A 26,745-nucleotide genomic window follows, 5' to 3' on the forward strand; every position below is an offset into this window, starting at 1 on the left:
GGGATCATGTTATGCCTTACAGAGGGGTAAGGTGTGACAAGTCAGGTATCAATTACCAATTAATGATTCTTTTATAATATAGTTAAAAATTAATAACTAGAATTCACTAATTTTTTTTCTACATTTCTTGTGTACATTCTACAGGTACTTGCTTGGAGGGAGGTCTGAGGAAATGACAATGGATGAATTACTAATACTAGAAAAAAAAATCTTGAAATTTGGATTTGCAACATTCGTTCAACAAAGGTATCAAAATTTAATTAATCTTAAAACAAATTAAGTTTATTTTGGCATTTTATTTATATTAATTTAAGGTAACTATTAATTAATTTTTATAAAGCTTGACTAATTTTTTAGCTAATGGTACACAGATGGAAATATTATTCAAACAGATCCAGCTGCTGAGGAGCAAGGTTAGTACTCAATTTTTTTTTTAATTATTAAATTCTACGGTTGCATTGTTTTATCAATTGTTTTCTTATAAATTGATGACAAATTTTCAATTTTCTGAAAAAAAAAATGTATGTATAGCATAACTGTAATATTATAATTAATTAAAGCTTAAATGGGCCATTGAGTTGGTAATTTATTGATTGGGTGTTTTATGTCAAGGTTGAAGTCATAATTAACATTTTTTTTATATAAAATTTGGTAATTATTAATAAAATCAAAAGATAAGTAGAGTATTATTTTCTCACTAAAGAAAAAAAACATAGATATAGATAATTATTTTTTTTTTTTTTGAAATGATTTGACTAGAGCAAAATAATTGTTCGGATAATAAATAGTCTTTTTCATTTTGGACAATTAAATAAACCTTTTGCAATACTGCCCTTTCGATAACTTATTATATCTATTGCCCGCAAAAGAGATTAAACCACCAAACATGAATGGAAGATCAAATTATACTACCAGATTCCGTTGATAGAAGATTATTACCCATACCTAAAGATTCAAAGTCCCCAATCAAAAGAATCAATAATTCACACTGTATTTTGAATTGCCAAAGTCCATACAAATATAAAAAATAAAATAAAATAAAATAAAATCCCATTAAGGGGAAAAAACAAAGCCCCAAAAATGGGAGAATAGGACCCCAAAATTAGGAGGAGAACCTCATATGTGTTTTAAACGAACACAAATATGAAAAAAGAAACCCAATATTTAACATCTATTTTTCTTTTAAAACATTTTCAAAATAGAAAATATAAAACTAAAGCTACAATCTTGCAATTAAAAGAAAATTGATATAACAGACACACAATTAATGTATACTAACATAATCACAATAAAGAGAAGAGAAAAAGAATGAATATAAGATTTATGTGTTTGACTGTAAGGTCTACATCTGTAGACAAGACGAAAGAAAAAGTTTACAATGATAAAAAAAAAAAAAAAAGCAAAATACAATCACATAGAACTTTCAAACCCTAACACAATGTGCTTTCCAAATTTCTTAGAATACTATCACAATAGGTAGAAAAATATAATATTCTCCACCACTGACCTTACAAAATATTCCATTCAGGTCATAATACGAAACTTTTCAAGTTAAGTCATAATTCGAGTCCATGAGATATATCCAAAATTTAGGCCACATAAAATAATTATTTTTTCCCTTGGCTTAAATTCCCTTCATCATGAACAAAATTGGCTTAACACCTTGTCTTGCCAAATGCCTTTGCAAGGGCTAATAAGTAATACAAATACTAACTAGGTCTAAGTAAAGCCTAAACTTGCTTACTAGGGTAGCCTTAGTTATCATATTTGCTAGATTATCATGTGTAAAGATTTTATATACAACTACAGTACTCTGTGATACAATATTCCGAATGAAGCGATATCTAACATCAATGTACTTTGTGAGATGAATGGCATTCTAACTGTCACAAAACACCATTGGCTTGTTTTGTAACAACCTAAGATCACTCACCAAACGTTGCAACCATAATGCTCATCTTACTCTTTTGAATATCAGACTAATATTTGTTATGCATTTTAAATACCTCAAAATCAATTTCACAATCTGCCAATGCTCTTTCTCACGACATGTCATGTATCTACTCAAAACACTAATTGAATGTGAAATGTCAGGTGTCAGGTCTAAGCAATAGTATACATGATGCCACCCACATCACTTGAATAAGGGACACTAAATATGTTCTCCTTCTCCTCATCTATTTTCTATGACATGTTTATAGATAACTTAAAATGGACAGCTAATAAAACAGTCATAGGCTTAGCATTATTCATGTTGAAACACCGAAGTACTTTCTTAACATAGGCATGTGGAGACAAGAAAAGGGATCCTCTCTCCCCTTATCTTTTTATTTTATATGCTAAAGGTTTATCGTCTCTATTCAGATAGGGCAACTAGGGGAGATATTCATGGTTTTAGAACCCTTACTGTGTCGCATTTGCTATTTACAGAGGATAGTTTTTCTTCTTCAAATCTAATGCTACGGAGTGCTCTAATATCAAAACAAATCTTTACTACATATGAGACTGCTTTGGTGCAAGCTATAAACTTTTTAAAAAATATGGAATCTTTTTCAGCGTTAATACTTCTAATGTGGTTAAGGAAGAGGCTTCCAATATTTCGAGTGTTTTTACCCCTCTAGATCATTGGAGATACTTGGGTCTCCTATCTCTTATTAGTAAAGAAAAAGCAATAGGCATTTGCCTATCTAAAGGAAAGGTTATGAAAAAGGCTTTGTAGCTGGAAGGGTTAATTTATTTCTCATGTTGGAAAAGAAATTTCGTTGAAATCTATGGGCCAAGCAATCGCCACGTGTCTTTTCTATCCTAATTTCTTTATGTGAGGATTTACAAAGAATGATGAATTCTTTTTGGTGGGGTGGGAATGGTCACAAAACTATTCACTGACTATCATGGGATATGATATGTTTGAAGAAAGAGTTTGGTTATATGGGGTTCCGAAACCTCCACTATTTTAATTTAGCTTTGCTTGGCTAGCAAGGTTAAAGGATTATTTCTAGCCCAAATGCTTTTCTTAGCAGGATTCTCAAAACTAAATATCCCCCTCATAGGGACTTTCTTGAAGCAGAAGAAGGTTATAACCTTGGCTTTGTTTGGAAAAGTTTATTATAAGCCAAGGATGTGCTATCAAAAGAAATCAAGTGGAGAGTTGGTGATGGCAATAAAATTAATGTGTGGGAGGATCCTTGGATTAACAGAATCAATAATTTTTGTGTTGATACTCCTCAATAAATGGACTAGAAGATCCCAAGGTGTTAGGTTTGAATAATAAGGATGGGTTTAGCTGGAATATTAATTTGTTGCCTGAATTATTTCTTCCCAATGATGTTGAAGATATCTCTCATATTCCCTTTAGCATGACTAGGCAAAAGGAGATGGAAATCTAGCATGTCACTAAATTAGGCAGGTATAATGTGAAATCTAGGCATCATTTGATTTTTAATTCCAGTGAGAATTTGTCTCACTTATCTGCCTCTGGAGATTAGAGAATAGTGTGGAAACTACAAGTTCCTCCTAAAATAAAAAAATTTCATCTGAAGAGCAATGATGGATATTCTTCAAACAAAATTAAATTTGTGAAATAAAGGTATCAATGTTGACTCAAGTTGTGTTGTTTGCAAAGATGAGGAGGATGACCTATATGTGTTCCCCTATTGCCCAAGAGAACAAGATTCCTGGAGATTTCTCGGCATTTCCACAGGGTCCCATTCTTACTCTTATTTTGGTGATTTGTTTAAGTATCTTTTTAAGATCTTGGATTCATGTATCATGTGGAAAATATGCACTATATTATGAAACTTTTGGTACCATCAAAATCACTTTGTTTGGCAAGACAGGAGAGGTCCTAGGAAATTATAAGCTCAACTATTAAACTTTTGGATGAATGAGAGTAGACAAATGCTAAGCAAGTTGACGCCTAGAATGCCAACAACCAAGTGCAACACATCTACTGGCTAAACCCACATTGGGCCCCAAATGTAACCTGAATGCAGGTATCTTTCATGAGTCTTGCAAGACTAGTTATGACGATGTTCTAAGGGATTCGACTGGGTCCTTTGTTTTAAGAATTTCAAGGTTTCAAACTATTGTTTTCCAACAAAAAATTAATGAGGTAATTAGATTAGGCAGACACTTATTTGGCTTCACAATTGTAATATGAGAGATATATAGAAGGAGGTTGTTGTTGTTGTCCACTCTTTAGAAATTGATTTGTCAGAATTTGGATAGTTTGTTAATGATTGTAGGAATTAACCTTTTATTACATGAGTTTAATTGAATTTTGGATTCGGCGACAAGCTAATTTAGCTGTTCATACTCTAGTTAGGGCAACTGTATTATATGCTAGTCCCACCATTTGGTCTAAGTCCCTAAATTCTTTATGCAGTATTCTTTCTTCTAATATTGCTCTAGCTTCTTTTACTCAAGATTTTGGATCATGCATTTGAATCTATTGTGGAGACCTGTTATCTTTGGTTTAGTTTGGACCCAATTTGTTAATTTTTTTTTAAATATTGATAAAATGATTATTTTCCAATAAAAAATGTAGATAATTAAAGAAAACTTATATTACTAGTTAAAGTAGGATCTTATTATTTTAAATTTCTCTATAGGATTAGTGAATTTACAAGACAAAATCTAAAAATGTAGTTATACCATACTATTTTCGAATAAAACATTTTAAATTTCGAATAATAAAAATTCATAGACCTAAGGAAGATTTTTTTCTGCTAACTTTTCTATGGTTCACCTTGCAATTTGTTACCATGTTAACATATTTTTTTTATAAAATATTTTATCTAATTTTTTTCATATATATTTTTTGTACAGGAAGAAATATTGAAAGATGCAAATCAATATCTCAAAGATAAGGTATTAAAGAATGCTAACTATTGTACAAAATTTCTGCCGAAATATATAAATCTTACCTCTTTTTTCCTTGTTTTAATTATTTTTGGCAGATATAGGATACCGTTGAGATTAGTAACTTTGCACCAATGACCACTAATACTCCATATCCACTAACTATACAAAATGAAATATTTGAGTTTTAATTAGGAATAGTGTGTGATGGGCATGCAGCAGTTCTTTCTGAGATGTTTTGGCTCAGCATTTGAGCTTCATGAATTGTTATAATTAATATCAAATTATATATATGTCTAGGTTACCCATTACATGGAAAATTGAAAATAATGTTGTCCTCAAACAAAATACTATTACAGACAGTTTCAATATAATTAATGATGAGGTTTGATATTAATCAACTTATTTGTTTTTTTTTTTTCGTTGTTTTAATTGTTTCATAAATAGCATGTGTAGTTAGAATTTAAAAACAATCACAACAACTGGAAATTCTTTTCCACACATCCTATATCTTGAGTTCACAGTGAATTAGATTTAGGCAAAGGAAATTCCGCAACATATGCCAATATAGGCTTCCAATTGCAAACACTGAGGTGAAGTCCACACTAAACTCACTGTCTGTATACAAACATGTAGCTAATTTTTGCACTAGAATGCTGATATCTTGAACTAGTACTTGAACAAAATTATTATTATTATAATATGCAAAAGGTCTGTTACATCCATCCCTTATCAATTTATTAAACCACTCAGTGCATGAGAAAATATATGTACATGTGTGTATGCAAAAACAACATACGTTAAAGAGGAATTTATTTGTCCCTGAGGTATATCCTTCCATCATCTATCGAAGCGAATTTTTGATACAAGAGCAAGGATTGGACAATATAAGCAATGCTCCCGCGAAACTTAATCTTCAAGAAATGGATAATCGGTATAACCAATCACAGGATCGTGTATAGAATGTTTCTCGTTGTACTTGTTGAGAGGAGCATTAAGTCGAAATCTCCTTGGCAAATCGGGATTGGCTAGGAAAAGACGACCATAAGCAACAAGATCAAGACGGTTTCTGCTATAGCTTGATTTCCATCTTCCCCGCCATAGCCGCCAAAGAACAAGAAAAGTCCTTGAAAGCCTTTCTCATGGGCGTAAGACTGCGGACTTTCGACTTCTCTCCGAGTGTTTTCATTCTTGGCTCAACCATGTGACAATAAAGAATTCCATATTTATTCGAGGATTTGGCCATGTAAAGTCCCAAAGCATTAGGATTTGAGTCTCCGATTCCATATAGTTTGCAAATGGAGATAATCTGATTCCAACTTTGTCTGCTCCTATCTCGTTAGCTACGACTTCAACTATTTCCAAAGCGAAACGGCAATGTTCTCCAGAGATCCAACAGATTGATCTCGCAGATCATTCACCGATCTTTCATAAACCGATCAATTAGGTAACCATGAGCCCCGTGAATCTCAACTCCATCAAAACTGTAAAGCAAACAAGAAAATGAAAAGCAAAAAGGATTAATTCAATAACTCAAAACAAAAACACTTGTGTGCTCCAATGTTACTTAAAAAGCCTACACTTCCATAGCATTCCTTGCTGCAATTCTAAAATCATTCACGACTTGTGGAATTTCATCTGTTTCTAGTCGCCTTGGAGGCGTGAATGGACAACATCGGTGTCATCACATCGAATTTGTGGGGTCAAAGGCTTGTCGAGAAGAGATTGGAGCTTGCCCATTGGGCAAAACCTGTAAACACCAACAATTGATGGAAAATCAAGATGAAGACAAAGAGGAGCATTCATAAAACAGAGCACTTTTAAAACATAAAGATGTTATATGGCTACTATAGACGAGTAGCATGTACCCACTAATTGAGGGCATAATCACCAGAGAAGCCTTTTTGGTAAATATCAAGTTCATCAAAATGCGAAATCCAGCTTAATGTTTAAGCAGTGGCAACAGATACAAACGTCCAAAGCACACACCTGAATTTGAAGCTCTTCCAACATGTATAATTTGACAAAAGAATATACCGCCTTTGGCATGAACAGCATCTACAATAGGTTTCCACGTGTCACCCCATTTTATTTTTGCCCCGGGAAGTCCAAAAATATTTTGCTAGTCGGCTGTCCATTATTGAGGTCCAGTGGTGCGCATGAAATTGCCAAGGAAATTGGGACGTGAATTGGTGTGCATGAATATTGCTAGGAGTGGGACGTGAAATTGCTTTGCATGGGTTCATTAAAGGTGGACATAAATTGCATGGGCAATTGGAGAGAGTTCACGTGAAATTGGCATTTGCATGGCATGAGTGGGACGTGAAGCTTTGTGAGTGAAATTGTTCATGTGTATGGTCATCACATGGGCATTAGTGGAGCGGCACATGGAGCCTTGCGAGTGAATATTGTGTGTGAGTGGAAGATCACATGCAATTACATTTGGTGCACTAGTGGCGCACTATGGTGATCCCTTGGGTTTAGTGGGACATGTGGCGTATTGGAGTGAAGAATTGGGACCATTTACATGCATGGAGAATTGCATGGCCGAGAGAACCCAATTGAGATAATGGAAGCCACATGCCACGTCCAAAGTGGAGCCAAAATGCATGAGACATGCATGGAGAGAAACTTCACGTGATGCTTAACACTTGTAAATGGAAATGAAGCTAGTGGGGCGCACTACCAAGCCAACATGGCCACTTCCAAGTGTTTGGGCCGTGCGCTATGGGAATTGCAAGCCAAATGGAGCGCGGCATTTGGAGGCACTTGCAAGGAGGGTGACGCATGAAGTTGGTTAGTGGAGCCATTTACGTGCATGGTGGTGAACCAAAACCATGCAGCGTGAGGGATTATGGCATCAGCCCATGTGGGGCGCAAGGGTGGTGACCAGCCCATGTGGGCGTGTGGAAGCCCACTTGCCACTTGAAGACCAAACATATGGCGCCAAGTTTCCCTCCAATTCTCTCCAAATGCAGCGGCAAGTGGCCAACTTGGAGCTAGGTGGCGCAAGGTGGTGCTGCCCCATGTCTTCAATGATGACACATCCCTTTCCTAGCCTATTTTATGTGTGATTGAGCTGATGGTTTTCTGCCATATGTTGGGCATCATGGGACAGCCGGTTTGGGTATAAAAGGGACGTGTTCCCTTTCTCATTTGTATGGAGAATGAGATTGAGAGTGAGTTTGCGGGAGAGGCAACTTGAGAGTGTTTTCTCTTTTATGCAATTGTAAAGCTTTGGGTTGTAAAGCAATAAAGAAGTAGACCACCCCTGCTTCGTGAATCTCCTGCCTTCTACCTTTCTTTATCTTGTTATTGTGCATGGTTGTGTGGTTGTCCATTGTTGCGCATTGTGTTCATTGTGAGGTTGCCGTGTGACTTGCTTGCCTTGTGTTAGAAGCTTGTTGCCTTGCGTGAGTTTGGTGGCTTGGTTGGTTGTTGAAGCGCATTGGGTTGATGCTTGCCACCTTGTTGCCGTAAGGTTAGTTACTTGCTTGTTCCTTGTTGATTACTTGCGTGTTGTAGCTTGTGGTAGTTTGTAGTGCTTGAGTGAACTTGACCATTGAGAGTTTGGGTGGTTCACTTGGCTGCCGTGGGTATTGTTGAAGCTTTGTGTTGCCTTGCCGTGAGGTTAGTTACTTGTTACTTGAGGTTACTTGTTGCTTGCCTTGTATTGCGGTTTGGCTTGATTATGCGCATTGTGGTGACTTGTTATTGCGTGGAACTTGTTGCTTGCGGGTTGTGAGGGTACTTGGTTGCTATAACTTGTGTTGCTTGTTGAGTTTCGGCCATTTGTGATCCTTGTTGATTGGGTTTTGCCGTGGGACACTTTGTGTTTGAGGGTGCTATTGCCGTGAGCCATTGTGAGGTTGGCATTGTAACTTGTGGACGTGAGGTTCACTTGGTGTGTTTAGGGGTGACTTGCGTGACCTTTGGTGTAAGGTTATTGGCGTGAGGATCCTTGGGACCAAGGAGTGAGGCTGACTTGCGTGTGGAGTGCAAGTGCCGCACGGGATTCTTGAGGTTTTGGGGTTGGAAAAAAATTGTCCCGTGACAGGTGGTATCAGAGCTCACTTTGGAGGAGTGTTGCGGCAAACAATGGCTGAAACAAGTGATCGTGCGCAAGGTATTTCTTCTTTGGTGGTGAAAGTGGCTGGTGCAAAGTGTAAGGGATTGGCCAAGTCAATGGGCCCTTCTCGGATGAGAGAGGAGTTTGGGGACGTTGAGAATATGTTGGCCAGAATTTTGAGACACTTGATCAATGAGGAGTCAAGGGTTGATAAGGTTGAGGACCAGTTGTTGGAGCTTGGGGGAGACATGGGAGAGAGCCATGAGGAACTTCCAGCCGCACTTAAAGAGACCATTGACAAGTTGACAAGTGAATGTGAGACCCTGAAAATTGCCCACGCCAAGGAGATGACCACCGTGAAGAATGACAACCATGTTCTTAAAGAAGAGGTAGAAAGATTGAAGGGAAAAATGGAGGATATGTGGGGAAAAATGGTGTTGCTTGCAAGATTGGTGGCCCAAAAATGTGGGACCAATCCTCACTCCACAGTCTCTATCACTACGGCAAAGGTGGAGAGACCTAAGCCGGGCGCAGCCAAGAGTGAAGGTAGCGCGAGGGAAAACTTCCACAGCCGGGAGAAGGGCCGAAGAGGTTCAAGGGCAGTGTTGAAGTGTTACCGGTGTAGGGGACCGCACAAGAAGCGGGACTGTCCGAAGAAGGCAGTGTTCTTGGCCAAGGGAAAAGAGCCGGGAAAAACTTCTGCACCACTGGAGCCAGCAGGCAGTGGAAGCTTGCCGTGTTGTTCATTTGGGGCCATGAGTTTGGTAGGACCAAGTGAGGTTCCTAGTGGGGATGCAGTGGATATTTGTGGGACTCAAGTGCAGTCCGAATTGCCGAAGAAGCTGCCACCCGAGGGAGAGGTGGGCTGTGTTAGTGAGCCAGCAGCCGGATGTCCAAGTGAAGTGGTATTGCCGAAGCAAGAGAGGCCGAGGCAACCTCGCTCAAGGAAGAGGAGGAATAGGTGCAAGGCCAAGAGAGTGGCGCAGTCACCTAGCCACACGGACGAGGAAGGTGTTGGGGCACAGCAGAAGGCCAATGGCAATGAGTCGCATGGACCAGAGAGAGGTCCTAGGCGACGTGGCAAATTCCGAGGGAATTTCGACCAAGGAGGTCGTTTATGGCAATTGACCGAACGGGTGTGTCAGTTGGCCAGTTTGGTAGCAAATGGGCTGAAATTGCTGGATGAGAAGCAAGCCGATCAGAGAGAGAAGATTGGTAAGCCGGGAATTGCTACGGGCTCAAGGGGCAAGAAAGGAGGTTCACCGCCTAAGTGGAGGCCGCGTGAAGCACCAGTGAAGAGCCGTCAACTCGAGGCAACGGGGGCGTTGCCGAGTTGAGTGGGGGAGAGTGTCACCCCATTTTATTTTTGCCCCGGGAAGTCCAAAAATGTTTTGCTAGTTGGCTGTCCATTATTGAGGTCCAGTGGTGCGCATGAAATTGCTAAGGAAATTGGGACATGAATTGGTGTGCATGAATATTGCTAGGAGTGGGACGTGAAATTGCTTTGCATGGGTTCATTAAAGGTGGACGTAAATTGCATGGGCAATTGGAGAGAGTTCACGTGAAATTGGCATTTGCATGGCATGAGTGGGACGTGAAGCTTTGTGAGTGAAATTGTTCATGTGTATGGTGATCACATGGGCACTAGTGGGCGGCACATGGAACCTTGTGAGTGGAAGATCACTTGTAATAGCATTTGGTGCACTAGTGGCGCACTATGGTCATCAATTGGGCTTAGTGGAACATGTGGCGCATTGAGGTGAAGAGTTGGGAGCATTTACATGCAGGGAAAATTGCATGGCCGAGAGAACCCAATTGAGATAATGGAAGCCACATGCCACGTCCAAAGTGGAGCCAAAATGCATGAGACATGCATGGAGAGAAACTTCACGTGATGCTTAACACTTGTAAATGGAAATGAAGCTAGTGGGGCGCACTACCAAGCCAACATGGCCACTTCCAAGTGTTTGGGCCGTGCGTTATGGGAATTGCAAGCCAAATGGAGCGCGGCATTTGGAGGCACTTGCAAGGAGGGTGACGCATGAAGTTGGTTAGTGGAGCCATTTACGTGCATGGTGGTGAACCAAAACCATGCAGCGTGAGACATTGTGCAATCAGCCCATGTGGGGCGCATTGGGTGGTGACCAGCCCATGTGGGCGTGTGGAAGCCCACTTGCCACTTGAAGACCAAACATATGGCGCCAAGTTTCCCTCCAATTCTCTTCAAAACCAGCGGCAAGTGGCCAAGTGGGCCTAGGTGGCGTGACCCCAAACTGCCCCATGTCTTCAATGATGACACATCCATTTCCTAGCATATTTTATGTGTGATTGAGGTGATATAATCTGCCATATGTTGGGCAATATTGGGACAGCCGGTTTGTGTATAAATGGGACTTGTTCCCTTTCTCATTATATAGAGAGTGGGAGAGAAGAGTGAGTTGCGGGAGGAAGCTTTGAGAGTGTTTTCTTTCCTTTGCAATTGTAAAGCTTTGGGTTGTAAAGCAATAAAAGAAGTAGCCCCCTCTACTTCGTATCTCCTCTCTTCTACCTTTCTTTGAGCTTGTTATTGTGCATGGTTGATGGTTGTTGTTCATGGTTGTGTGGCTTGTCCATTGTTGCGCATTGTGTTCATTGTGAGGTTGCCGTGTGACTTGCTTGCCTTGTGTTAGAAGCTTGTTGTCTTGCGTGAGTTTGGTGGCTTGGTTGGTCATTGAAGCGCATGGTGTTGATGCCATTTGCCTTGTTGCCGTGAGGTTAGTTGCTTGTTCCTTGTTGATCACTTGCGTGTAGTAGCTTGTTGTTACTTGTGGTGCTTGAGTGAGCTACGGACATTGAGAGTTTGGGGTGGTTCACTTGGCTGCCGTGGGTATTGTTGAAGCTTTGTGTTGCCTTGCCGTGAGGTTAGTTACTTGTTACTTGAGGTTACTTGTTGCTTGCCTTGTATTGCGGTTTGGCTTGATTATGCGCATTGTGGTGACTTGTTATTGCGTGGAACTTGTTGCTTGCGGGTTGTGAGGGTACTTGGTTGCTATAACTTGTGTTGCTTGTTGAGTTTCGGCCATTTGTGATCCTTGTTGATTGGGTTTTGCCGTGGGACACTTTGTGTTTGAGGGTGCTATTGCCGTGAGCCATTGTGAGGTTGGCATTGTAACTTGTGGACGTGAGGTTCACTTGGTGTGTTTAGGGGTGACTTGCGTGACCTTTGGTGTAAGGTTGTTGGCGTGAGGATCCTTGGGACCAAGGAGAGGCTGACTTGCGTGTGGAGTGCAAGTGCCGCACGGGATTCTTGAGGTTTTGGGGTTGGAAAAAAATTGTCCCGTGACACACGCCTCAACTTGTTCTTTGGTCCAAATACCAGGAGTAAAGTTAAGCCTTTAGTAAATGGAAACAAACCAGAAAAGTTATTGCGAGACTTCAAATTTCCCCAATTACCCTTTTCAATTTGTGAACATAAAAAATACAATATCCAGCTAAACTCTTAAAAATTAGAATGTAAATTACCCTTGAGCAAAGGTCGAAATTCCGTTGCTTCAAAGAATAAGAAGACCCCCTTTGGTGGTTCTCTGAGAGTAATACAAGATGGCATGTGGTTGAGGAACATTGTTGTAAGATCTCTGCCTGGCTAGTGGAGGTAGAACAATTCTGAAAGATAAACATTAAACGATGAATCAATACCATAAAGCTTCACAATTTCTATGCCAACGGAGCTTGCAAATAGAACTCTGCCCTTGTAGCCGTAAAAACAATTGAGAGAGAGCATTTGATTGGCTTGTATAAATCATTAAGCAAGGAGTCAACTGCAAGATAATGGAATTCTAAACAATGTGGGCATTAGTATTACCTATGAGAAAGGTTGAACTTCCCCATCTTGTATGGTGTGAGAAGAGGAATAGTGGGGGATTGAGCAGATATGTTAGTGTTGTTTGAGTCATGTTCTTTTTGCTGAACTTTAGTTTCCAAAGTCATTTCAAAGAACTCGAAAGATTTTAGCTAGAAATGAAAAATAAATGAAAGCAGAATGGAATGGAGAAGCCCAAATAGGGAAGTGGGTATTTAAGGAATCCAGAGCACAAGCGGTGGCGTATATGATGGGGAACCATTGTTAAAAAGCAAATGAAGGTTCCTCCAAGCATTCAACTTTGGTGTTTGAAGAATCGCAGAGCGGCTTATCAGTCCCAATCCCACAGGCAACCATATTGGTTCACATCAATTGCTAGATTTAGTAATTCATTTAAAAACCAATCGATTTGTGAGTTAGTTAATAATAGCAACTAATTCAAAATTGAATTGCTAATTGTGTATTCAATTTTTTTATAATGTAAATTTATAACCAATTTAGTAATTAATTACATTTTAATTGTTAAATTTTTATTTTATATTATTTTATTAAAAAACTTAAAATCACAAATTAATTATAAAATTAATTATAAATAGTAATTAATTTCAGTTCATTATAAAAATCAGTTGTAAATCACCTGTTTTTTTAGTGGTTCATGCCTATTTGTCAAATCTACATCAATTGACTGAGGTTTATTTATTTGATTTCGGGGTGTGAGCTTTATGGGTTTTGTGTAATAGGTGAAAATATCCAATCTTTACATATATATATATATATATATATATATAAAGGTTTTGGTTTTAATTATTTAGAAACATGGATTGCTAGGCTAAGATTTGTGCCACAACTCATAAGCATACTCTTTAGCTGTGGCTTTGGCATGCAATTTTTTTTATTTTAATTTCAATTTTGCGCATCACGATTTGATTATTTATTACTGGGTGAAAATTTTGGAACTTGATTTTGTTTGTTGTATTGGCATTTTGAAGCTAAATGAAGCTCTTTAATTAATTTATTTTTTAAAGATCATATTAATAGACCAATGTTTTTGCTTGATCACATGACAAGTAATTATATGTTAAATTTAATATTATTTATATTTTTAATAGATTAATTCTATTGCTTTATATTAATTTTATACAATAAAGTACAATGTTTTATATAATCATTATGAGTCAAATTCTAATCTGGAATTGCTGACGTATGTGCTCACCTATGACGTTGATCAAACCAAGTGAATATACCCCAGATATAGCCCACCTACACTCGATCCTTTTTCCTTCTAATAAAAACCCCGTTTGTCTTGTGTAAACTGAATTCAACGTCCAAGTTCTAGGGCCGTTAATGGGCAACTACTTCGCACTCGGTTTATAAAAGTCTGATTTGCGAGTCAAATTTTAATTTAATTTTTAAACTTATTTTAATAAATAAATAAGTTAAAACTTATCATTTTTGATAGTTATAGAGTCAGAATTTTTAATTAGTAGAAATAAAAATTTTATATTCTTATATTCATAAAATATTTGATAAAAATTTATATTTTTTATTTATAAAATATTAACTCATTAACTAACTTTGATAGAAAAATATATATATATTGACTCGTTGGCTAATAAACAAATATACCTTTTAATAAAAAATAATATATTAAAAGTTCAATTTATTAAATTTTACCTTGAAATAAAATATTCAATATTCAATTATATTATTTATTATTATCTCATAAGAAATTATAAAAAAAGTTATATATTTGTTTCATATATTGTCTTTAATTATTATATAAAATACAAATATTAATAATTATCAATCAATTAAAATATATATATATATATATATATATATATATATATATATATATATATATATATATTTACTTTAACTCATACATTATAATTAAACAAGTGTGATTAGAAGATTTTCAAGTTATTTCTTCAATTAATAGTTAAATAATTATAAGACTTATACATAATTTAAATCGAATTTTTAGTAGTCTCATATAACAAATTTTATATATATATATATATATATATATATATATATATATATATGTTCTTTCTAGGAGAGTAATAGATTTTTAAAGTGAATACTTATTTGGGAGGAAAACTTTTTAAAAAAGGTTTTCGAAAGTTTAAAAACCTCCAAAACCCTTATTTTTTCAACTTACCAAATTGATGGATTGGGAAGGTTTTGCTATCTTACCTTATCTTATCTTATTTGAGTTATGTGAGGTCAATTCCCCCACTGATGAAACCTTAGCTTCATACCTGATTATTGTTTTATTACGATTTAAAAAGTAGCTTACTATTTAGACTCATGAGCTAGCTGGTTTAATAAACTTATGAGCCGACTAGTTAAATAAATTCATGAGGCAGATCATTTTTAAGTTCAATTATATTAATTATTAAATTTTCCAATGTTTATAAATATATCAATTTTATTTATACTTTTCTATAAAATAATATATTAATAACAACCGTTCAAAATTAGGATATAATTACATTATGTACATAATATAAAATATAATTATTTGAAATTAAAATCTAGTTTTAAATGAAGATCAAGTTATCTTTTATATAAGAAATAAAGTTAAAATATTAGATGATTTTTTTTTAAAATTTTCAATATATGTTATACGTGCATTTTATATAGCCATTTAAGTTAGATTTCATGTAACAGCCCAATTCATCTCCAGTCAGTATTGTCCGCTTTAGCCCGTGGGCCTCACAGATTTGTCCCTTGGGAGGTTTCATTCCCAAAAGCGCATTGAACAGGTGAGGAAGGCTCCCACATATATGGCCCAAATCTTTTCTTCCTGTTTCCGATGTAGGACAAGAATCCACCCCAAAGGTGTAGCCGGGTTGAATAAGCACATCCCTACCCCATCCTTGGGTCATGACAAGCCCACCAGCTTCCACCTGGTGCGTCCTCGCACCACACACTGTACTAGAGGGAGTCCAGCTTTGATACCACAATGTAACAGCCTAATCCATCTCCAGTCAGTATTGTCCGCTTTGGCCCGTGGGCGTCACGGATTTGTCCCTTGGGAGGTTTCATTCCCAAAAGTGTGCTGACCAGGTGAGGAAGGCTCCCACATATGTGGCCCAAATCTTTCCTTCCCATTTCCGATGTGAGACATGAATCCACCCCAGTGCGTAGCTGGTTGAACAAGCACGTCCCAACCCCATTCCTGGGTCGTGACATTTCACATTCATTTTTGTAACGCCCTCACCGTAGATAGTCTGTACATGCTACTGTTCCGATGACCAATATCTGCTCTGGATACCAACCGTGTGGGACTACACTTAAACTACAAATGAAGAGACCAAATTAATGAAATAAATGTAAAGAAAATTTAATAAATATAGCAAATAATTTTGGGACCCAATCCTAAGGTTTATTTAGGTAAAAAAATGACATTAAAGATGTTAAAGAAAATTTAGAGAAAATAAAATAAAATTTAAGAGAATTTAATTAATTAGTACAAAATTAATAAAAATAAACCAATGAGCACCCCGAAGGGCATTTTGGCCATTTCACCCCCCAGATGTGAGTTTTGACCTAAATGTCAAAATAAAAATTTAGATAATAAAATAATTAACATAAATTAAAAAAATTTATGAAATGAATTGGAAAATGAGAAAAGAAAAGAAAAGAAAAGAAAATGAAAAAAGGCTTATGACATAAAATAAAAATTAAATACAATGCAAATATATTTATATAGACACAAGATGACAAAAGCCACCAACCATCTTCTTCCTCCCTCTTCTCTCCTCTTTGGCCTAAGACACATGCTCTCTTCTTCCACCATTTTCTTTCAAGCATTAAGCTTGAATTCCTCTCTATTCATCCACCAAAACCCATGGTCCCTTTCATTAAAAATACTCCCCACTCTATAAAGAAGCCATAGATACCCATAAGAAGCAAAGGAAGTGAAGTTTAACAAGTTACAAAAAAGGTTAGTGCACTAATCCCTCTTCTTCTCTTCATTAAACATGAAAAGCATGTTTAGCCAAGTATAAATATCATGAAAATAAAAAGAAAATCTTGAGGAAAGAACCCTTGAATTTTTGGCAGCAATGGAACCTTGAGGTTTGTTGCTTTCAATTGATGAAAAATGGTTCCATGAGAATGTGTGATGAGTTGATATATTTGGGAGTTTGATTGTGTAGTGTTTGTGTAAATTTGAAACTTTGAAAACTAGGGTTGTGTAAATGCTTGAGGACTTTGTGTAAAATGCTTGAAATTGACCTATTGAGTTGAGATTGTTGCTTATAGAAGTGTCATGCATACAAATTAAAGTAAGAAAGTTGGAGGAGATTGAATTTTAGAAGTGTCAATTTTTTGCAGGTTGAGACTCAATGAGTCCAGTGGGTTTGTAGAACCATAACTGAAAATGTGTGATTCCAATTGGTATGAGGCTAATTAGAGGTAAAATTAGACTCAAAATAGCCCATTTTCATGGAGACACCATGCCCAAACTTTGTCAAATACTTGACCTAAATACTGCCCAAATCTGGATTACTCGCACCAAACTTAAAAATGACCAAATGAACAGTACATGTTCATTTGGTCATAACTCTCTCTATACTTGTCCAAATGACTTGAATTTGATACCATTGGAAAGCTTAGATATAGGGCTACAATTTCCATAAAGACCACTGAACCCAGAAATGCCAAAACCAAACCAAATTGTTGGCCTAAATTGGGTCACAAAACTGCCTAGAATTAGGTTGTCCAGAAACTGCTAGATATAAACTCACCCAACCAGTTTTGAAAAAATGGCCATAACTTGGTCTATAAGAACTCAAATATAATGAAACTATTAGCAAAATGTCCATAAGACACAGACCTACAAAATTGGTGTTTTTGACCAAAACCCATAAATTAAGAGAACTAGGTTAAATAGTTAGAACAATTCATTGTATCAAAACCTGCAATCTAACCAAACTTTACTTGACCCCAGAATAGTCTTTTAGTCATTACTCCTACTAGAAATATCCAATTGAGATGAGCCATACCTTTCCAGAAACCTGAGAGACAGGGCCACAACTTTATTTCAGAGACCTTCCTCAAACTATGCTTGTAAGATCTCAAAAAGTAACCTGCAGTCACTGTCCTGAACTGAGCCCTTGTTGGCATAGGGTATATAAGCCCAGGTCAGTTATTTGGCCATAAATAACTCCAAAAAACTTGAAAATTTGTGATAAAAAATTATGAGTGATCTTAAGACATAGGGCAACCATTTTAATGAAGATCACCATGCCTAAAAGTGACTACAACATTTTCCATTAATTAGGTAATCTCTAAGTCCAAAAGCTGCCCAGTTATGGAACCAGAATCTGGAAATGGTCAGTTATGGTTATCCGACCATAACTTGAGTTCTAAAAATCAAATTGACATGATTCAAAAGGGAAAATAAAGATAAGACATAGAGGAACAACTTCCATGAATGAAGTGTGGCCAAAAAGTGGCTACAAACTGATCATATGAATAGGTAAAAGTAAGACACAAAAACTGAAACCAAAGAAAAGTCCATGAGATAAATTATCTTATGGTAGGAATTTAACCCTAACAAGCCATTAAACACTAAATTACATGAAAGGGGTATGTGGGACCTATTTTCCCACTATGAAGTGATATGTACATTTCAAAAAAATAAGTAATAATGTGTAATTGCTCAATTTGATATGTAAAGTCAAAATAGTGAAACTGAACCTAAAGAAAGGTTCTCGAATTAAATTGTTTTTAGTAAGGACTTATCCTTAAATAGTCACTACATGCTAAATTACATGAAATAGGTATGTGGGACCTACTTTTCCGCTACAAGGTGAGATGAAATTTGTTGATACATAAAATGTAAATTTACCTAAATGGTTTGCTAAACACATAAGTCATAGGAAAATACACTTAGAACCTATGTTTCCATCAAATATGAAATAACAATACTATAAATATGTATAGTACATGACATAAAATAATGAGAGTGATAAATACATAAGTTATACGAATAAGTGCTTAGGACCTATGTTCCCATTATAATAACATGGAAATGGTGTAAAGCATAGGTAGTACATGAAGTGAAATAAAAATATGTTATGAATCCTAAATAGTACATAGCATGAAATAATAAAACTATAAGTGCTTAATAGTACTAATTTGCCCAAAGTATGCCTAGGCTTATATGTATATAGTTGGATTAATTGGTATACCAATTAGGGACCACAGATTGCAGCACTGCTTACAGAGCAAATCATGAACTGACAATATATGTCTGATATGATTGTTCTACAGGCTATATGCCTACCCATTGGCCATTGTGCCTAACCTTATTTCTGGCTTTACAAGCCTAACAGGAGACCTCATGCCTGACAGCTGGCCTCGTGCCTGACAGATGTATAAAGGGTAGACACATGGCTGTCTAACTCATATACTCCCGTGTATCCAGCATTATAGTTTGTTATAGGTTACTTGAGCATAAATATACATATATGATATGAAATACATCGATATGGCATAACATACACTAATATGATTCCAAAGACTCTAAAATGAGTTTAAAACTCCAGAGAAATGAACAAAAAAGATACTGTTAAATTTAACTGTTCCCAAAGTATAGGAAATTTATAAATATCTTAGAATTGATGACAAATTCATTGATATGAGTTTAAGGAGACTGAAATGAGATATGTGTATAAATAAGATCCTGATAAATATATTGATTTCAAAGTGCTATAAAATATGCAATTGACCTAGAATTATGAAATTACACCTATTATTGTCATTTTAAATCATTTAGTTATTCTGCCTTAAGATTATGCACCCCTAAGCAAATTGCTTAGCGCGTTGGATTTTCCATCACGTAGGTACTGGAGATCAGCAGCCACCATAGTAATGTTCTGACCGCAGTTGACCAGATCTGCATACAGTCCAGAGTTCACCTCATTAATCTTTTGTATTTTTGTAGGGCCCATGTATAGGCTAGTATTTTGGTTCATTGTGTATAATCATGATGTAATCACTAGTTTGTGATGTAAATAAAAATTATAAATATAATTTGAGTTGTAAATAAAGTTATGAATTTTTGTATATAAATTTCCATCTGAATGAATGAATGAATTTCATTTCTTGAACTGATACGATATGATATGACCATGGATATATAAGACAGATATGAAATTTTTTTTAATAGGTAACTAATGGAACCCGCCAGATGCTAATAAAATAGAGGAGGCTATGCCCGAGTATCCACAGGATTAAATTGTGATAAAAAAAATTTTTCACATGTTTTCTATAAAGTTTAAAATTAACAATGGACATGACAGGATAAGATAGGGTGCTCCGGCATCGAATGTGGCACTCCTCGCTCGGCTGTACAGTAGACGGGTAAGGGGCGTCACATTTAGTGGTATCAGAGCAAAGGTTTAGGCGATCCTAGACCTAGATAGATAGAAAGAAATAGTTGCATCACATGCATGGGCCTTTAGATAGAGTTGAGGTGACACTAATGCAGATATGTTCTTTGTCTGTTTTATAGGATCGATGGCATTTGATCCATCAGAGCACGGGTCTCCAAGACCAATAGAGGAAGAGGTAGAGAGTCACGCACATGCACTGCGCCTAGCCTGGGGAGTGCGATGAGAGAGTAGAACCATTGTAGGGTACATTAATAAGGACACAGCAGGCCTATCTAGAAAAGATTACTTAATTGCTCCATCAGATCACCAGAGCTAAGCCACCACCTCCCCAACAAGTATAAAGGACCCCAGTAAAGAGAGTTAGAAATGATGAGCGATTCAGAGGGACAGCAAAGACAAGAGAGGGTCTAGACTCGGCCTAGCGCAGCAGCCTACTATAGAGAGCAAGAGACCTGTGGGGTCTCGTGGTTAGATTCAGAGCAGAGAACCGAGGAAAAGGTTCTGCTTGTCCCAAGAAGAGGAGGTCGAGTGTATCGGTTGGCAATTTATGGGTCCTCAGAGCACGGAGATCAACCCCGGTGCTAGTTTGTACGCATTGTGGGAAGAACCACAGCGGAAAGTGTAGACTGCTGACGGGTGGATATTTTAGATATGGGTCCACATAGCATTTTTTGAGAGATTGCCCACAGAGGAATGCTACCACAGCTGCATCACAGACTCGGAGGTTTGTCCCAATAGTACAGAAGGGTAGAAGACTGATGAGGCTAGAGATAACTGGTACATCACAGAGAGCTTTTGAGATTATAGAACAACCCGAGGTTGAAGTAGCACCCCGCATGTATGCTATGGCTCAAGAGGAGCCAGACCTGATAGACGTTGTCAGAGGTACATTTTCTAATTATAATACCTTTAAATATGTATTGATAGACCCTAATTATGTTCACCCCTATATATGCATTGTACCTCCTGTTGAAAGAGGATACCGCTAGATGGGTCAGAATATGACATACTTGTCATCAACCCTTTAGGTCATCAGGTGATTGTAGATTATCAACCGAAAAGGATCGTGTTAAAAATAATGGATGGAAATAAGAAAGAGACTATATATGAGATGAAAGAGGATGAGTGCAGAACTGATTGAGGATAAGTATAGGAAAAACGTGATCTATTGGGATATATCGTGGTAACTACGCAATGTTCTCAATATTTGTGCTGTAAGCTGCAGATTACAACACCAACTTGGGACAATTGTGTAGAGCTATATATTCCCGATAGTAAATCGAGATAGGGATAAGATTATAGAGCTAGATCTAGTAAGACAGACTAAGGATTAGCAGAGATCTACATAACTGAGATAGTACGGTTACATGAAGTGTCGATATCACTCATATCTAATTGAGACCTAAGATTTACTTCGACAGAAGTTACAGGGGTCATTGGGCACTCAACTGCACTTCAGTACGGTTTTTCATCCCCAGACAGATGGACAGTCTGAAAGGGTGTTAAAGGTAACCCTTAGAACTTATTAAATTGTTATAGATGTTAAAGACATGATAGTAATGATATGACATGAATTATATGATAGGTATTGGAAAATATGTTAAGAAGTTGTGTCATCGATTGTGAAGGGAATTGGGATAAGTATCTTCCTTTGGTAGAGTTTGCTTATAACAACAGTTGCCAAACCACCAAAAAAAAAAAAGGCTCCATACAAAGTATTGTGTGGGAGGAGATGCAGGACTCCCTTATGTTGGACAGAAATGGGAGAAGAGAAAGTAGTGGGCCTAGACCTGGTGAGACAGATAGAAGAAAAAGTGAAACTCATTAGAGACAATTTGAAAGCTGCCTCAGACAGACAGAAGTCATATGTTGACCTGAGGAGAAAGGATATACAGTATGAGGTTGGTGATAAGGTGTTTCTCAAGGTATCACTTTGGAAGAAAGTGCTGAGATTTAGTAAGAAGGGTAAGTTAAGCCTTAGGTTTATTGGTCCATACGATGTCATTGAGTGTGTGGGTCTAGTAGCCTACAGGCTAGCTTCACCACCTGAGCTGGACAAGATTCACAATGTACTCCAGGTGTCGATACTCAGGAGATACAGATCAGATCCTTCACATGTCATTTCAGCAGAAGAGATAATTGTGCAATCTGATTTGACATATGAAGAGGAACCAGTTAGAATCTTGGCACGGGAAGCCAAAGAACTCAGAAACAAGAGGATCCCATTAGTGAAAGTCTTGTGGAGACACCACAACATAGAAGAAGCAACATGGGAGAGCGAGAAAACAATGAGGCAATAGTTCCCTCAACTCTTCACATTAGGTAAATTTCAAGGACGAAATTTTTATTTAGAGGGGAAGAATTGTAACGCTCTCACCATAGGTAGTCTGTACATTCTACTGTTGCGACGACCAATATCTATTCGGACTGTCAGACTGTGTGGGACTACACTTAAACTACAGTGAAGAGACCTAAATTAATGAAATAAATGTAAAGAAAATTTAATAAATATAGCAAATAATTTTGAGACCCAATTCTAAGGTTTATTTAGGTAAAAAAATGACATTAAAGATGTTAAAGAAAATTTAGAGAAAATAAAATAAAATTTAAGAGAATTTAATTAATTAGTACAAAAATAATAAAAATAAACCGATGAGCACCCCGAAGGGCATTTTGGCCATTTCACCCCCCAGAGGTGAATTTTGACCTAAATATCAAAATAAAAATTTGGATAATAAAATAATTAACATAAATTAAAAAAATTTATGAAATGAATGGGAAAATGAGAAAAGAAAAGAAAAGAAAAGAAAATGAAAAAGGCTTATGACATAAAATAAAAATTAAGTACAATGCAAATATATTTATATAGACACAAGATGACAAAAGCCACCAACCATCTTCTTCCTCCCTCTTCTCTCCCTCTTTTGGCCGGCACACATGCTCTCTTCTTCCACCATTTTCTTTCAAGCTTTAAGCTTGAATTCCTCTCTATCCATCCACCAAAACCCATGGTCCCCTTCATTAAAAATACTTCTCACTCCATAAGGAAGCCATAGATACCCATAAGAAGTAAAAAAAAAGGTTAGTGCACTAATCCCTCTTCTTCTCTTCATTAAACATGAAAAACATGTTTAGCCAAGTATAAATATCATGAAAATAAAAAGAAAATCTTGAGGAAAGAACCCTTTAATTTTCAGCAACCATGGAACCTTGAGGTTTGTTACTTTCAAGTGATGAAAAATGGTTCCATGAGAATGTGTGATGAGTTGATATGTTTGGGAGTTTGATTTTGTAGTGTTTGTGTAAATTTAAAACTTTGAAAACTAGGGTTGTGTAAATGCTTGAGGACTTTGTGTAAAATGCTTGAAATTGACCTATTGAGTTGAGATTGCTGCTTATAGAAGGGTCATGCATGCAAATTAAAGTAAGGAAGTTTGAGGAGATTGAATTTTGGAAGTGTCAATTTTCTACAGGTTGGGACTCAATGAGTCCAGTGGGTTTGTGGAACCATGAAAATGTATAATTCCAATTGGTATGAGGCCAATTGGAAGTGAAATTAGACTCAAAATAGCCCATTTTTCGTGGAGACACCTGAAGGAACGGAAGCGTGAAAAACACAAGATTATACCATTGAATTCAAAAACTTTCACCTAGGGTCACATGCACCATGCAAGATTTATTTTTATCTATTTGATTTCAATGATAAACAACATATTAAAACTCTTTTAATATGTTTTTGGATCTGTATTTGCCATTTAAGATTTTAAAATTAATCAGATTAATTTTAGAACCCTAGATTAAATCAAGAACGATTACACTAACCTCTTGATGTGCTGCAGTGTGTCTGCGCCTTTGAGATTCGTCTTCAGGACACCAGATGTTGTCCCTCTAGCTTGTCCACACCAAGAACACCTATGGCAGCCCTTGAACAACTTCTAAAGCCTTTTCTATTAATTAGAAATTCAAGTTCTGCCTTTTAAGAGATTAGAGATGTAAACAGGACACTAGAAACAATTTCTAGCGTTCTTAATTCAAGAGATTGATGGCTAATCTCTTTGAATTGATGAGAGATGAAGAAGAATGGCTGGAGAGGCTCAAAGTGGCGTGACATATGAGAGGAGAGGCTGCTGGTTATATTTTCTTTTCATAACCACACTTAAATAGCTAGGTTAACACATTAAACCCTTGCCACATGTCACCCTTTGATTAGCTCTAGGTTTAAGTGACCCAATCACATTGTGCCAAGTGTCAAACCTATATTTAATCTTGATTTTAATCATCTTACATGATTAAAAAAACATTTGGCAAGCTTATGTGTAATCCCATGTGTCACCATCTCATGGTGCCACGTGTCACACTGCAAAATGACCAAAATGCCCCTGTGTCTTAATTTTGAGTTCTAAACCCAAAATAATTATTTTTCTTCTTCTAATTAATTTATATCAAATATAAATTAATTAATTAATCTCTATTAATTAATTTCTCATTAATTAAATTAATATTTAAACACTTTAAATATAAATTTAACTTATATTATACATCCAATAATCTAGATTTGGTTTCAAGTCATGCTAGGGACTTTGCAATTTAATTGCAAACCAAATCTATTTAATTAATCAATTAAACTCTTTAATTAATTAATTAAATCATATTTAAATAGGTGATAACTTGTGTATGTGTGTGACTTACTAGGCTCATCACTAATTGGCAATGAGACATGATATCAACTCTTAATATCATCAGAACTCTTTCTTACCATAAATGATTTCTCTAAATCATTTTATGAACCTCATAGACCATGGTTAACACCTAGCATAGCATGCCATGGCCACCCAATTAGTAATAAGGTTTACCTTAAATGAACCTATAATCATATGTTACCATGCACTAGAATCTCTCTGCTACAAAATCCCAACTCAAGCCGAGTCATGGTTTATGTCAAACTCCATTTGCTATGAATATTATGTTCTCTTTTAATTCCAGTTCTTGATTAAAAGATTTTCTCATCGTAAACTCTTTCTCGAATAAATCTATCTGTCTCCGGCCAGAACTTGACACTTGAAGAACAATTAAATGAACATAGTATTTTATCTCTATTTACTTAGAGGAACAGATTCCATCTTGATCAACACCTACCTCCATTTATAACTAGTAGGAGCCAACACATGCTCATATACCCATACACAGTACAAGTATGAAAGCAGTATCAAACTCAAACTACCTATATACAAGATAACTGTGTTATCTCAGTCTAAAGATTATATGCATCGATATGATTTATGACAAAACATTGATAAGAGTAAACTCCATGTGCTTGTCATAAGTGTCACCGTTCGCCTACTTATCATTTATAAGTGCCTATCAAGTTTGTTATATGGCATGAGACTCACCATTCCATCTTATTTATATCTCATATAAATAACTTGGGAACAAACATGAATACAATCTTTCTGGATAAGTCATGTCCTTATTATGAAGTATCCTCGATTGTGAACCTATTTATGATACTTTGTGCTAGAAATATTGTCACTCATATTCTTAACAACTTAAGAATAATATTTCTAACAAAATATCAATGGACCTTTTCTATTACACATAAATATATTATGTAAACGGAAAAGTGGAAATGCCTTTTATTAATAAAATTATGTACAAGATGCATACTAAATGATATGCTCTAGGGCATACTACTAACAATCTCCCACTAGCACTAGAGCCATTCATTACAATACCTTAGACCCATCTTCTCAAGATGCCGGTCTAACTGAACTTGTGACAAAAGCTTAGTGAATGGATCAATGGATTTTTCAATGATGTTATTTTTCTCGCATGGCTATATCGCTTGCCCAACTATATCTCCGATAATGTAGTAGTGCCTTTCTATGTGTTTGGATTTTGGTGAGACCTTAGTTCCTTAGCTCAGACGATCGCTCCATTGTTGTCACAAAGGTAATGGAATCACGACTCAATGGAAGGAACTATCGTAAGTTCTCACACGAACTTCTTTATCCAAACAAACTTCTTTTGCAAGATTCGATGCAAAGAATATACTCAAATTTCGAGTGGAATCTGCAATGTGCTATGTTTGGAACTCTTCCAACCGATCGCACCTCCATTACAAATGAACACATATCCAGAGGTAGACTTTCTATCATCGATATCTGATTGGAAATCAGAATCAGTATAACCATCCAATTGCAAGTCTCCACCTCCATAAATCAAGAATAAATCCTTAGTTCTTCTCAAGTACTTAAGGAGATTCTTGACAAACTATCCAGATGTTCCAAACCTAGATTGGATTGATACCGCTAGTCAAACTAATAAAGATATGCGATATCCGGCCTAGTACACAACATCGCATACATTAAACTTCCAATAGCCGAAGCATATGGAATCCTGGCCATCTTATCTCTTTCTTCAGGTGTCTTTGGAGACATCTCTTTAAAAAGATGAATACCATGTCTCACTAGTAACAATCCTCTCTTGGAATCAAGCATGTTAAACCTCTTTAACACCTTTTCCAAGTATAGACTTTGGGATAAACCAATTATTCTTTTCGCTCT

The 26,745-nt window shown here is 36.5% G+C and overlaps 1 long non-coding RNA gene and 1 pseudogene across 1 annotated transcript; one reads left to right on the top strand and one right to left on the bottom strand.

Annotated features, from left to right (window-relative positions):
* The first annotated feature begins 383 nt into the window (after nt 1-383).
* On the top strand, nt 384-5,177 carry LOC131168955 (uncharacterized). Its single transcript, XR_009146544.1, has 3 exons — nt 384-413; nt 4,828-4,869; nt 4,959-5,177. It is a non-coding gene; the product is annotated as an uncharacterized LOC131168955 (long non-coding RNA).
* Nucleotides 5,178-6,045: 868 nt separating this feature from the next.
* LOC131176523 (putative 12-oxophytodienoate reductase 11) lies at nt 6,046-12,957 on the bottom strand (annotated as a pseudogene).
* Between the last annotated feature and the right edge of the window lie 13,788 nt (nt 12,958-26,745).

The sequence above is a fragment of the Hevea brasiliensis genome, unplaced genomic scaffold (genome assembly GCF_030052815.1).
Source record: "Hevea brasiliensis isolate MT/VB/25A 57/8 unplaced genomic scaffold, ASM3005281v1 Scaf150, whole genome shotgun sequence".
Lineage (NCBI taxonomy): Eukaryota > Viridiplantae > Streptophyta > Magnoliopsida > Malpighiales > Euphorbiaceae > Hevea > Hevea brasiliensis.